This window comes from Agelaius tricolor, unplaced genomic scaffold (assembly GCF_023055355.1).
Source record: "Agelaius tricolor isolate 1412-34295 unplaced genomic scaffold, bAgeTri1.0.p SCAF_5, whole genome shotgun sequence".
In the NCBI taxonomy this organism is placed as follows: domain Eukaryota; kingdom Metazoa; phylum Chordata; class Aves; order Passeriformes; family Icteridae; genus Agelaius; species Agelaius tricolor.
The window spans coordinates 44,675,990-44,689,728 of NW_027269265.1; the positions used below are offsets into that span (position 1 = coordinate 44,675,990).

At 43.6% G+C, this 13,739-nt stretch overlaps 1 protein-coding gene across 1 annotated transcript in view; it reads right to left on the reverse strand.

The window, feature by feature from the left end:
* The window catches only part of CUNH11orf24 (chromosome unknown C11orf24 homolog), a 44,317-nt gene extending 43,492 nt beyond the window's left edge, over positions 1-825 (reverse strand). The window contains exon 1 of the mRNA XM_071427637.1: positions 807-825. The gene's annotated coding sequence lies outside the window, so the exon portion shown is untranslated. The remainder of the gene's footprint in view (positions 1-806) is intronic.
* Positions 826-13,739: the final 12,914 nt, after the last annotated feature.

A 13,739-nucleotide genomic window follows, 5' to 3' on the forward strand; every position in this document is an offset into this window, starting at 1 on the left:
AAACATTCAGTACTGAGCCTTGGAGCCTTTACCTAGTACAGCCATCAAATCCTCACTGTAATCTGTTTTGCTAACCAAACAAGTGAATACAATTTTGCTGAGTAAATTGATTAAATTCCAGTATCTCTACAAATATATGGGGTCAGGATTACTTGTGGCCTGTCACAAAACAGACAGCTACTCATTGGCCAGATGCTACAATCCCATATTATACTCATACCATGATAAAAACAGGAGGTTATTCACTAGGTAGCATTGGTCAGATTCAGCTGATTCTTGCAGAGGAAGAATTATAAATTTTAGGCATTTCAAAGTGCAACATTCTTTTAGCTTGGTTTAACCAACAAGCAGATTATTTCCCCCCCTTTTTTAGCACAGCATATAAACCAAAACATGAGTTAATGTTAGGGTCTAGATCTGGGCCAATTGTTAACACTACTGCTAAGAAAACTTCATGCAGAAAATGATCTGCACAGCAACTACAAAAATCACAATGCAATTCAAAAAGCAGAAGCAGGTGATTTTGCTTAGGTCTGGGTTATTTCTGTAGCTTTTAACTCTTCCTTATTGCTAAAGACTGTCAATATTTAATTCAAAGTTTTTAACTAAAAGAACAAAATATAGAGGGGCTGGTAAAGACCAGGTTCTGCACAAAGTTCATAAACTTGAGAGTACAGGTGAGTACGTGAAATCACACTGTGATGATGATAGAAAGAAACCCTAATTTCCTAATAATAGTCTTACTAGCATTGAAATAGCAAACTTAGAGTAAAGAAGAAATAAATGTCTCTTGGGCATTGATTTACCTCATCTTGTTGGAAGCATCCCAGGTGAAGAAGATCAGCACAGTAGGTGGGATCTGGCTGGAGTTTAATAAAGGCTGCTTGAGGGCCAACAGGTGTTTCCTTTTCTAAATCCCATTGAGGAGGTACCTGGCTCTCTTCCCTGAGGAGACATTGGTTATCTGAGCTGATTGACCTTTGCAGTTCAGATTCTAGGAAGCACTGCAGACAAGAAGGGGCAGAAAAAAGAAAAGCAGAAGGCATGTACTCTGCTGAATGCATTTGGGTGTTATTTTGAGAAATGCTTATTCAGCTCTGTTGGCATGGAACTGGATGGGCAGCAGGGTCTCAAGACAAGACCCCATCGGCACAACTTTAAAACCCACAATGTATTAGCGATATTCTGCCAGGATTTTTTTTTGTTAGAAAACATGTATCAGTATGTATTTATTGTTTTGATTTGCTTGATTTTCCCTAAAATAATTATTATTGTCATCATACTGGTTGAAAAACTTTGCCACAGATAGAAGTTTTGAGAAATGGTAACAAAACTGAAGTAAATTACAGTATATCTGTAATGAGCAACTGTAACTGTAGCATTTTGCAAACAGCGATGGCTATATTATGGGAGGAACTATCATGATACTGATTTTATATGCATTTATTTTTAAATGATTATTTGAATACCTGCCAGGTTTGTGGCCATCATTAGGTTTTGGGATGAATGGCTGCAGCAGGTGAATGAGTGGAGGCTGGGGGTGTGAGATGGAATGTGCAGATGCCCTGGCTGTGTGCAGCAGTGTCCTGCCTGCTGCTGGAGCCAGCAGCCAGCTCAGCACAGCAAACAGCTCAGCTGCACAGCAGACAGGATGAGGTGGGAGCTGCAGATGGTCCTGTCACCCTGTGATGGGTACAGAAGGTAGGAGACATTGCTGCCCTAGGGACACTGAGTGATGAGATGTCCCTTTTCTGTCACAGTGCAGAGCTGCACTGTGCCTCACCTGGGCCAAGGAGCCCCAGGTCCAGCCAGGAGCTCCCATGGTCACAACATGATCCCAGAGGATGAAGTGCCAGCCAGTGCCTGTGATGGGGGAGAAGGAAGTCTGCAAGGCAATTTATAGATGAGTAAGAGCCCTGCCTATATCTTCCCATGGAGCAAAGGCAGACGAGGTTTTGTGTGAACTTGTCTCCTCTGCAGGGCCAGGAAGTCAGTAGTTCATTTTTCTCTCTCAGCTCCTTTTTTAGATGTATGTATTTGTTTGAGAATTAAAAGCAGGAGAAACCACAGTGCATTTTCTGCTGCTAATGAGCCAGTGACTTACCTGTAATTAAAGAGGAGGTAAGCTCATTTATTTGTTGATTCAGGTTGGGCAGGGAGGAGTACATTGACTCTTCCTTGCCCAAAGTAGAACTGGGTAAACCTCATCCACTCCTGTGGATAGAAAAATCACTCTTATATCTTCACTTAAACTGTAAAAACACAACCAGTCCCACAAAACAGATAACATCTAGAAAAGCTCTAAGTACATAAATTCTACTCTTTGCAGCATTAAGTCGCAATGTGTTGTTTCTCCCACCCTCAGCAGGGGGGGAAGTCTGCCCTACAAATCAAAATTCTTACAGGCTTAATCCTTAATACCACAAGGCAGTCTCCATCACGTGAATCTTTGGTCCAAGGAATATGCAGTACTGCAGATAAAGACAGAGAGATCCTATTAAAAGTTAAATCCCCTACTGTTCCCTGCTGTGCTCTGGGTAGAGGACATGCAAAGTGGCAGCAGTGTAAGTGGACAAGGCTGAGGCAGAATCTGGGGTCTTGAGGGTTCATTTAAGATAGGGTTAGCAAGCAGCCTTTGGGACTCAGAAGCTCCTTTGTTCTCTTATAAGCTGTCAGTGTAACACATCAATCCATGATTCTTCCCCCTGGAGAGCCTGACTGTAAGAGGTCCTGGAAAGTATAGTCAGGAGGCTCAGGTCACATCACTGCAACCTATCCATTTCACTGGAAATATGTCCACTACTGGAAAAGGTTGGAGAAGGCTGGTGTTGACCAGTTCTGTTAATTTTGGTTTAGAGAAAAAAAAAAAAAAGCTTGTATATAAATGCTGCTGCTCTATCTCTCCCATTCCTGCTCATGCTTCCAGCTTTGCATGGAGCACACCTTTCTCCTCAATCCCCACACATTCCTGTAAGGAAGGGCACACTGCAGGACCCAACCAAAGAACATGCAGCAGGTGGGTGTGACAGATGGGGGACAGCAAGGGAACAGCAAGTGAGATAATTAGGATTAGAACCATAAACAGCAGCGGTGGCAGACACTATGAGAGACACTTGAAAATTAAAATTGGATGTTTGCTTATGAAGAGTTCATTGCTTCCTGCCTGTTTTCACCAAAAAAACCAAGTTGCTTTGACATCACAGTTAGTTGCTGTTGCTATGGAAATGCTGATGCTACCAAAGATAGGACTGCGCTGGAGGGCTATAAAAAGTCCTGGAGACCCAGCTGAGTCTGTACATATTTAGGAAAAGCCAACACAGCATTTATTTTTGGCAGTGGCACAACAGCCCATTCATGTGACAGAATGTGACACCAGAAGTGGATAAGGGGACATAACAATACAACAGAGTGCCATGATGCTGAGGTGGGGAGGGAGGGGTCAGAGTTAGGCCTATGGGGAAAGTAGAGTACTTAAATCAGTATCACCCTGGCAGTAAAGAATAAAGCTTCCCCAAAAAATACAAAGTAAATTTTAGAAAGAGGAACTGCTAGAAATGGAACTTCTCTGTTCCCACAAAGTTGTCATAGGCTTTAACAACCTTGTGAGAGATATCTCCCAGTAATTTTAAATCTCAGTAAACACAGAATCATAGAATCATGTAGGTTGGAAAAGACTCTTGAGATCATCAAGTTCAAAACTAATGCTGCCAAACCCACCACTGAACCACGTCCCTAAGTGCCACAAGTACATGTCTTTTAAATACCACCAGGAATGATGACTCCACAACTTCCCTTGGCAACCTATTCCAGTGCTTGATAACCCTTCCAGTGAAGTATTTTTTCCTAATATCCAATCTAAACCACTCCTGGTGCAGCTTGAGGCTGGATTTACATTGTGTTATCACTTGTTACCAGGGGGAAGAGATTGGCCCCTACCCAGATACACTCTCCTTTCAGGCAGTTGTAGAGAGTGATGAGCTCCCCCTCCAGCCTCCTTTTCTTCAGGCTAAAGAACTTCAGCTCCCTCAGCTGCTCCTTCTAAGATTTGACTTTGCTAACAAATACTATAACTGGTGTTTACAGCTGGGATGTCAGGAGGTCATCATCATCATCTTCATGAATACTTTTAGACCTGGTTAAAAAAATATTTCCCTTTTCAACCCTCCTTTTTCTAACTCAACTTTTTTTTTAAACAATAGCTGAGCTTTTCTGCCTCTCAGTTGTTGAAAAAGGAGGAATGATATCCTGAGCAAAATTTATCTGACATTGTTGTCATCTCTCTGGAGGAGATGGATACAGAAGCATTTACCCTGTGAGAGAAGGACTTCACCACAAACCAGCTGCTCACCAAGTTTGTTAGGACACTGAGTTACATCACAAGCAGAATGGACGAGTCCACCAGAGACATTTCTGTGCCCAGGAGTCTCTCCCTGTCTGCCACACTGCTGAGGTCTGTCTATGGATGACAGCTGGGAGCATGCAGGAAGTCTCTGGGGCACTGCTCTGGCAGGGCAGGTGGGCTGTAGAGTAGATCAGCTGTACAGCTGATCTGTACAGCTGATCTATCTGTACAATGTCATGATTGTGGCTTTCAGGGTAAAACATTTTTCAGAGGAGCTTTGACTCCTGGGCAAATGCTCCTTTACCCACATGGAAGCTTCATTTGGCTCCTATCTGTATTCCTGTTCCAGAAACCAAATGGAAGATTTGCCTCCACAAAGCCTAATGCCAGCAGCATTTTCATCCTCCATTAAATACCCCCAGGCTATGGATATCAGCCAGTAGTAGCCAGCGCTCCTTCCCCTCCCAGCACAGCTCTAACACTTCAGCAGCCACAGAGTCTTTACTCATGTTGTGCTGTTCAAAAAGCAGGACAGCACTTCCTTCAGACAGCATTCTGTCCAACACTGAATGAAAAGGGGCATAAGAACAGAAAACACTCCTTGGGCTTGGCCAGTTTCACAGGCAAATCCATCACACCCATCCATACTCCTTTTAGGCTTCCTTAATCTAGGCAAAACCAGGGAGAAATGCTATGCTCACAAATGATGTTTCTGTAGTCCAAAAATCCACATTGTCTGATTTGACTGAATAGTTATGATAGGGATGCTGCAGAAAGGCTCCTCTGGTCTTCCCTCTGCTTTGTTTGATGCCACAGCAATTTAGCAAGGGCAGAAATTCCTCTCCACCCCTGCAAGCTCAAGAGAGACCTGAACACTTGTATAGAAATGGAGAGTCTGGGCAGGGGGGGGGGAGAGAGGCAAGAAAAAAGCAAGCTAGATTAAAACCCAGTTTCTTCATTTAAGAAATTGTTGCATCAGTCTAAGATGAAACCTTGTAGAAACAGAAGTCAGAGAACACAAATTGCTCCAGTGCATGTCTTTGCTGGAAATGTTTTAGGACATGTGCTCTCACTTCTCAGGGAAAGACAAATACTGCCTTTGTTGTAGACTCTGGAAAGAAAAGCAAAGGCTTTTATTCTAAAGCTGCCCAGCAGCTGAGACATCCCTGAAACAGCTAAAAGCCTTCTAACTTCTTGCTTAAATTTAGACATACTCCTATATATCCCAAATAAATGTGTTAGATTTTGTGCCAAGACGTGTCATTATTTTCTCTCTTCTCAGTTAATGCATACATAGATGCAGGATTTACAGACAGGAATCATCTCTCCTCCTCCATTCCTGATTACCTGGCTGAACAGCCAGAGCCTTTCTGATTTATTCATGTAAGATAGGATCTTCACTCCTTGATCATCTCAGTAACCTTTTCTTGTGCATACTCATTACAGCCTGAATTAATCCTTCTTGGAAGGGGGGGGGGGGGGGGCTGTGCCTTCACAGAACTGTGTATCTTTCTTTGCTTCCTGCACCCTTAGAAATAACTGCCCAGGGATCAAGAATCACTCTCCTCACCCTATTCTAAGGACTGGAATGTTTCCAAGCCAGTCACACCACTTCCTACTGAGGCAGGTAAAGATTCCTGGTTGGGCAAAAGGCAAATGCTGCTGGCAATCATTAGCCACAGATGTGCTGTCATGATGATTTGGGTGGCATAGACAGACCTTACTTTATTGTTTCTGTTTCAGAATTGCAGTAGATCATTCAGAATGAAAAATGGGAGGGTCCTGATTTAAGCAGGAACCTGTATCACTGAAGCAGAGAGAGAAATAGGTCTGAAATGAAGCTGTGAGTTGCTGTGTTTTTTTTCTCCTCCACCTTCTTTCCTTCCCCTGTCCTGTTGACCTATGAATTACAGAATCACAGGATATGCAGAGTTGGAAGGGACCCACAAGGATCACCAAGTCCAAGCTCCTGTCCCTGCACAGCACCACCCCCAGGAGTCACAGCATGTGCCCAAGAGCATTGTCCAAAAGTTTCTTGAGCTCTGTCAGGTGCTATGACTGCTTCCCTGGGGAGCCTGTTCCAGTGCCCAAACACCCACTGGGTGAAGAACCTTTTTCTAATATCTAAACCAAACCTCCCCTGGCACTTCAGGCCATTCCCTTTGGTCCTGCCACTGTCACCACATAAAGTCACACCATACAAGTCCATTTTTTGCTTGGTCCCATTTGCTGTCAAGCCTGCTTGCCTTTTAGGTGATGCATAAGTCAGGTAACAGCATTGCAATTTCTAAAGTATGCTTGTTTAAACAGGAGCAGTAGGAACTGTCAGCTCAAGAGCAGCTCAGCCAAGTGTGTAGCACCTAATCTACCCTTGATCTGGCTGGCCATAGTCTCCTCATCACCAGGCCAGGCCCAGAGGCTCCAGGGAAAGCTGCAGGACCCCCTGCCTGCTGTTAGCAGACAATTCATCTTCCTAACACTGTCCTGAGCAACTCCACCCATCCTGGCAGAACCAAACCACATGCTCGTGTTTGCTTAGTCCACACAAAGAAATCCCTAAAACACCCAGCAAAGAAAACATGGGCTCCCCTTTGGGGGAAAACTCCCTGCAGAAGCAGCACACAGGGGACTGCTCTCTCCTGCAGTGGCAGCCCTTTCATGTCCCCACACTCCTGGGCACGGAGGGCAGGAGGAAGGGTGTGTTGGAGATACAACCAGATGCTGTTTCCAGCAGAGGAAGGGCTTGCAACTCCACCCATGCATCTCTCGTGCCAGAGTTTTTTCTGTAACAAAGCACTAAACAAGATGCTTCTTGTGTCCAGTGTGGATTCCTACTCTCCAAATCTCTCTCAACTCCGCCTTGTAGCTCCTTCTGCCTTTAGATGGAGAAGTGACCCACACCTGGTGCTGCTAGTTGAAAGGATCTGCAAGCTTTGGCCAAAAAGAAGCAGACCTTTTTGTCTCAGAGGCGTACAGAGATACACAGAGCAGGCAGGGGAAGACACTGTTCAGCAGGCTTAAGGCTCACTGATCTGAGATAGGCCTAAAGGATCCTAATTTAGGGATGTACAATAATTTTCTTCCAGCAATCTTCACAGAAATCCAAACACACACACACACACACACACCATTTACATGATCAAATATTTATGTTTTAATATTTACTACTGGTATCTCATAATTAAGTTTTACCAGCAGTAGGGAAGTGTGCCTTACACCCTGGCTCCCCTGAGAACCAGAAAGCTTGTTAACTTCATCCTGTTAACTTCCACTCTGCTGTTCACAAGGTATAAAGATATAACCAAAAATAATTCAGCTTCACAAGTTCAAGAACCTTTAATTCAGCTCCTTGGAAGTGAAGCTTTCTTTTTCTGCAGCTTGGTGTGTCACACCATAACAACATAAAGCTTTAGAAAGGTAAAGTCCTAGACAGGAAATATGACATCATGCAACTGCTCAGCAGCCCAGTGTGCCAAGCAGAGCACATAAAAATGCAGAGAATTTCACCAGAGAGAGCCAAGTGAGTCCTGACAGGCTCTTTTAAAGTCGTTAGCACTGTATTTCATGGTGCACAGACCCCAGTACTGTGATGTTGAAATGTCACAAGTGATGTTTGCTTAACAGACAAAACTGATCTCAGATGAACCTTTAACTAAAAGTAGAAATCACATACAAAATAAACTAACAAAAACTTCCACCAATTTTGTACTTAAAACTTGAAATGTGTTCTGTACCTCCCCAGTCTTCCCTTGCCAGCAACCAGGTTTTACCAGATTTTCAATCCCACGCTGTCCTGTCAGCATGCAAAACTTCTCCCCTCAAATCAGATTCCCCACCCACCCCTTAAGTGTATAACACAATACTTGAGGTTCTTGGGACAAGCACTTGCCATTGTGCTCATGTGTCATTGGTTTTTGTCATTGTGCCAGGTCATATGAAAACAAAGCAATTTTAAGTACAGTGGGTGCAATTGTTACAAAAATAGTTGAATGGGCTATTATAGGCACAGTGCTTTCTTTTAAACTACGTGCATTCTTGAGATATATTGTAGGATGTTTCTAAATTTGAGGTGATTTTCCCAGTCTGAATACGTGGGAATATGTTGCGTGGGTTTTAAAGAAAATAAACTGATAATGCTTTGCAGCCTACCTCCTGATGTCTCATAGACAACAGATTAAAAACTACTGTTCTATATCAAACCATACCACTTTTTAGAACCCATTTGAAATTTCCTTTCTTACTTAAAAACCTGTAAAGATAGCAACCTGTAAAAGACAAAATATCATAAGCCTTCAGGTTGCTCGAAAATCATGGTAAGTATGGCACTTTCTGGAATTTCAGTCAATCTTACTAATCTGCTGTTATGTAACTTTTTTTAGATAAATCCATACTAGCAACAGATTGTTCAGCTTTGGAACTAACAAGGAAATAATTCAGTGAATAATTTCCAACCTCTGAATCTGATCTTAATTTCCTTGTCCTGGGCATGCACTCACATTGTGTAGAGTTCATTTTTTCACCTTTTTTTGTGACTCTGATCAAGATGCAAGGGGCCACATGAGCAAGCTGATATCCATATGTCTGTTGACAGTATCTGTCATTCCCAATAGTGGATGTGACTGCCAGGGATAGGCTGGGCACATATGTTGTCTCAGGAAGATAGGCTTTTACACACCCACTCCTGGCTGACCTGCTGATATCTGTCTCAACATCTTCTACATCTCCTCCATCAGTCAAGTGTCGTCCACCCCAGTCCCATCCCATGGTCTCTCACAAGGTACAACCACAGGCTGGTCACACCCTCACAAAATTCTGTCTTTCTCCCTGAAACTGAAAATCGTTCACTGAGCAATCTCGGTCCTTTCTCCCAACAATCTCTGCTCTTCTAGGCTGGTCCATGCTTGACACTTGTCTTGCATTTGTGTTGTGCCTTCATTGATCCATGTACAAAACAGAACTTCTCTGTCTCTTTCTTTTGGATATAGTAATTGCTCTTCTGCTGTTCAGTCCAGTAATTTCTCATCACATGACCAGAGCAATCAGGGCTATCACAGGATATTTTGGCTGCCAGTTTAGTGTTGTGCTCTTCCCTGACAATTCAGCACAGGAACAATCTCTGAACATAAATGGGGAAAGCAGGGTCAGTGCTCCTTGGCCTTCCTTGAGGGTTTGTGCATCTGCCTCTCAGTGAGACCACATTTTTACAGTAAAAAATGAAAGATTAAGGGGTGAAGCTTTGTCTCCTGTAGCACACCTGAAGCCTTTTTTTTCTACCTATTTCACACTGGAGACCCCTATGGCCAGAGGAACAGAGATACAGTGGCCTTATCATGGGTGTGAAATGTCTGATGCAGACAATGTGATTGTGTATTGACAGATGGAGCGTGAACTGTCACATATAGTTAGGTGACTTACATCACCACACGAGATGACTTGCATCTTAATTTTCTAACCTTTTCCCTTTCTCAGGGCATGCTCTGCCAGCTTAGGCACAGTTCTTCCCAACAGCAGTTCATTGCAGCTTTCTTTGTAACCTTTCCATTTTGACATACACCTCACACTGACCATGACATTGCCAGTAATGGCATGTTTGAGACTCCTAATTGAAAAATCTTTTTTCAGTTTGATGCACTGTGTTACAATCCAAAGAATATCTTTCATGATGTAGGAATCTCTTTCCTTGCTCGCTATGCACAGTTTTCCTGTGTTTTGTAAATGTTTTAACAGTGACCTGGGTCTGTTACAAGTTCTACATATTTCTTGCATCATTTGCACTGATTGCCACACCACTGATATTGTTTTCTGCTTCTCATATTTCTGCCCTCCATCAAGTTTCATTCTGTTAACTTTTTCCTAATACAGACAGTTATGAGCACCAAGTGATCTTTTCAGCACCTTTATCTTTAGGAAAGACAGAGCATCCAGCATCTATTCAGTCAGTAAACTTTTTAATATCCCTTAATGATAGAAATACCCTCTTAGTCCTGAACAACTCACTGTATTGTTTTCCCTTTGCTGTCACCTTGAGTCCTTCCACGGTAAATGACTTTTTTTTTTCTTTTGGCAAGAATACTTTAGCACTTCCAGACTTTTCACAAAATGTCCTGCCTTGCTCCCACACTCCATCACACAGTGTGACAGTCTCATGTCACACATCTGGGTCTGCACTGTTGAGCAGTCTTTCCTGCTCCTCCAGATCATTGTCCCAGAAACATTTAATTTCCATTTTCCACAACCACACATCGTTTGTGTGTTCCATGATTCTCAAGGCTGCTCAAGCTCGAGAGTACCTTTCAATATTACCTGAATTTCCAGGTCTCTCTCATTTTGTACTGCTGTTTTCTTGATGAGCAAGACAGGTTTTACGATAGATCCTTCATGACAAATGAAACAATGAATAGTATAAGATTTTTTTTTTAAATATCTGCTCTTTCCTCGATGTATACTGTCACCACACTCTGTCCCTGTGCTCTTTTGTTTGACATTTAGCAGCCTGGTGTGCTGAGAGACACACTTGAAGCCTACCCATATGCCACAGCTGGATCTCTGCAGAACTTGTCATCAAACATGTGCATCTCATTAAGTTTCAGGTTTCAGTGCACACACACTGTTTCACTGGATTATCTGAAATCTGCTCGCTTTCAGAAGCTTTTGGCTTGATTGGATTGGTAACTTCAGGTGGAAGTAATGAAAAATGTGAAAGTTTTGCTTGGATTCGCCACAATTTGACCCCAAAAAGCTCAATTCTAAGATGAATCTTAAAGGATTTAGGATAAAGCACAGTCATCTGGACTCATGTGACATTAGAGATTTCCAGTAATGGAATAATACTTGAGGCTTCATCATGTATATGGCACTGTAATTCTGCTCTCCTCATGTAGCTGCAGATTGCTTTACAACCAAATATAAACATATACATTTTCCAGCAGTACTCGATAATGAAATTCTGAACTGATAGCTCACACTTGAAGAAACTGTTATTATCAAATGACTGCAATTCTACCTTTTCAGATTGACTATTGGGACTGGCCCTTGCAATATTGTGCTCAGCCAGTTCATCTTGTTGATATAAATCTGATTTCACTCAGTGATACATCCATTGACTCTGCACCCCTAATACACAAGAGAGAAGAAAAAAAATCTTCCAGCTTTGCGACTTTTCCCTACCTTTGCTGTATCAAATAGGTCTGTGTGTCAGAGTGTTCCATGAATAAAACCTTCACCCAGTGCCATCCTGTATCTGTTTAAAGTCAATATCTACATGCTCATGGCTAAGGGTTCCAGGAAGAGGTGCTGCCATTCTGAACACAGTTTGCAACATCAAAAGATTTCTGCATGGTTGAAAATTTTCTCTGCTCCAGGAATTTCATTGTAACACAAGTGTGGATCTGTCAAACCAGCTCTGCCTCTCCTTTAGCATATCAGTGTCCAAACACCAATCTTGGTAAAACACAAGCCAGTGTCAACAAAGCTCAGAGCTGAAGAACTAGCCTTCCTCCCCACATCCTGGCCTGCAGCCATGCTACTGCTGCCTGTGTTCTGGTAACACACAATTCTGTGTCCTCAGGAGGGGCAGCAGGGGTGCTTACTCACACAAAACTCAACTGCTGGGGGGCCACAGGGGTTTTGTGGAAACAGGGGTTTTTAGGCTCAGCCTATGTTTCCATTCCCTGTGAATTTCACTCTCCGTGTAATTTCCATTTCACTCTACAATACCAACGACACCAAGTTAAACAATAATGAGGGCAATCTTTTAGTCATGCTGAACTGGATGAACTGTGGAGTTACTAGAGATCTCATGCCACCCTTACCAATGGAGAGGATTGTCCTTGGGCTATGATCAGTTCCCCCATAGATGTTGGCTTCTGTTTCCAACGGTCTCTCCTGCTCTGGTATCTTCATTTCCCCATTTACAAATCTGTGTGTAACACTGAGGGTCCAAGAAACACCAGTGCCAGGGCATTAGTAAATCTGTGAGTAGGAGGAAGGGCGGGCAGAGCACTTCCAATTTCCAGAGTGCTTCCAGATCAGTCTGTGGCAAGTAAGATGTACACTTAACACTGCTTGTATGTGCAAACATATATATGTGGGCAATCCTGGATGCACAGACAGGCTGGGAATGAGAGACTGCAAAGCAGCACTGTGCAAAGGGCCCTGGGGGTCCTGGTCTGTGGGAAGCTGGATCTGAGCCAGCAGGGTCCTGGCAGCCAGGAGGGCCAGCCCTGGCCTGGGGGCATCAGGCACAGCATCCCCAGCCAGAAAGGGAGGGGATTGTCCCCTCTGCTCTGCACTGGGGCAGCCTCACCTCGAGTGCTGGGGGCAGTTTTGGGTGCCACAATATAAAAATGACATGAAGCTGTTAGAGAGGGTCCAAAGGAGGGCCTTGAGGATGGTGAAGGGCCTGGAGGGGGAGCTGTATGAGGAGCAGCTGAGGTCATTTGGTCCGTCCAGCATAGAGGAGACTGAGGGGAAATTTCATTGCAGTTACAACTTCTTCCTGAGAGGAAGAGGAGGGGCAGACACTGATCTCTTCTCTCTGGTAACAGTGACAGGACTCAAGGAAATGACCTGAAGTTGCATCAGAGGATGTTTAGGTTGGATATTTGGAAAAGGTTTTTCACCTGGAGGTGGCTGGGCATTGGAACAGGCTCTCCAGGGAAGTGGCCACAGCACCAAACCTGACAGAGCTCAAGAAGTGTCTGGACAATGCTCTCAAGGCCCATGATGGGATTCTTTGGGTGTCCCATGCAGGGCCAGGAGCTGGACTTGATGATCCTTGGGGTGCCTTCCAACTTGATATATTCTGTGATTCTGTGATGTATATGAACATACCTGAGTGCAAGGTCCATATCCTCTCATTTATGTAGCTACTCTCATCTTCAGACTATCTCACAGTAATAAAAACATCCTTCTGAGTTAGGATAAAGGGGCATCTTCCCTTTCTAATATGCTACAGAACATAGAGATATGAACTTTATCTACAAGAATAAGTCTCCTCAGCCTAATTTGTAAGTACTGAATGAAACTGAACAATTAAAACCACTGCAGAAATTTTATAGAGGCAAATTTATGGACTCAGGTGAGCAAAATTGATGAATTCTTTCTGGGGCAGCCTACTATACCACCATGCTTAGGTTTCTGCTAGCCCTGCTGCAGCAGGAGCACACCTTGCAGCACAGTTGGCAGAATGGGAGAAGCTGCCAGGTGCTGCAGTTCATGGACTCGTGTCTCAGTTCAAAGTCCCCTTTACCCATAGCTAAAGCTGAAATGTTTGTCTGTGAACAAGGGGCAGATATACACTCCCTTGCCTGCATTTTGGGCAATGGACAGTCCCATCCAGCAGCCACACATTCAGAGTTAGTGCTCTCTGAATGCTGTGTGGGCAAACATGGGTGAG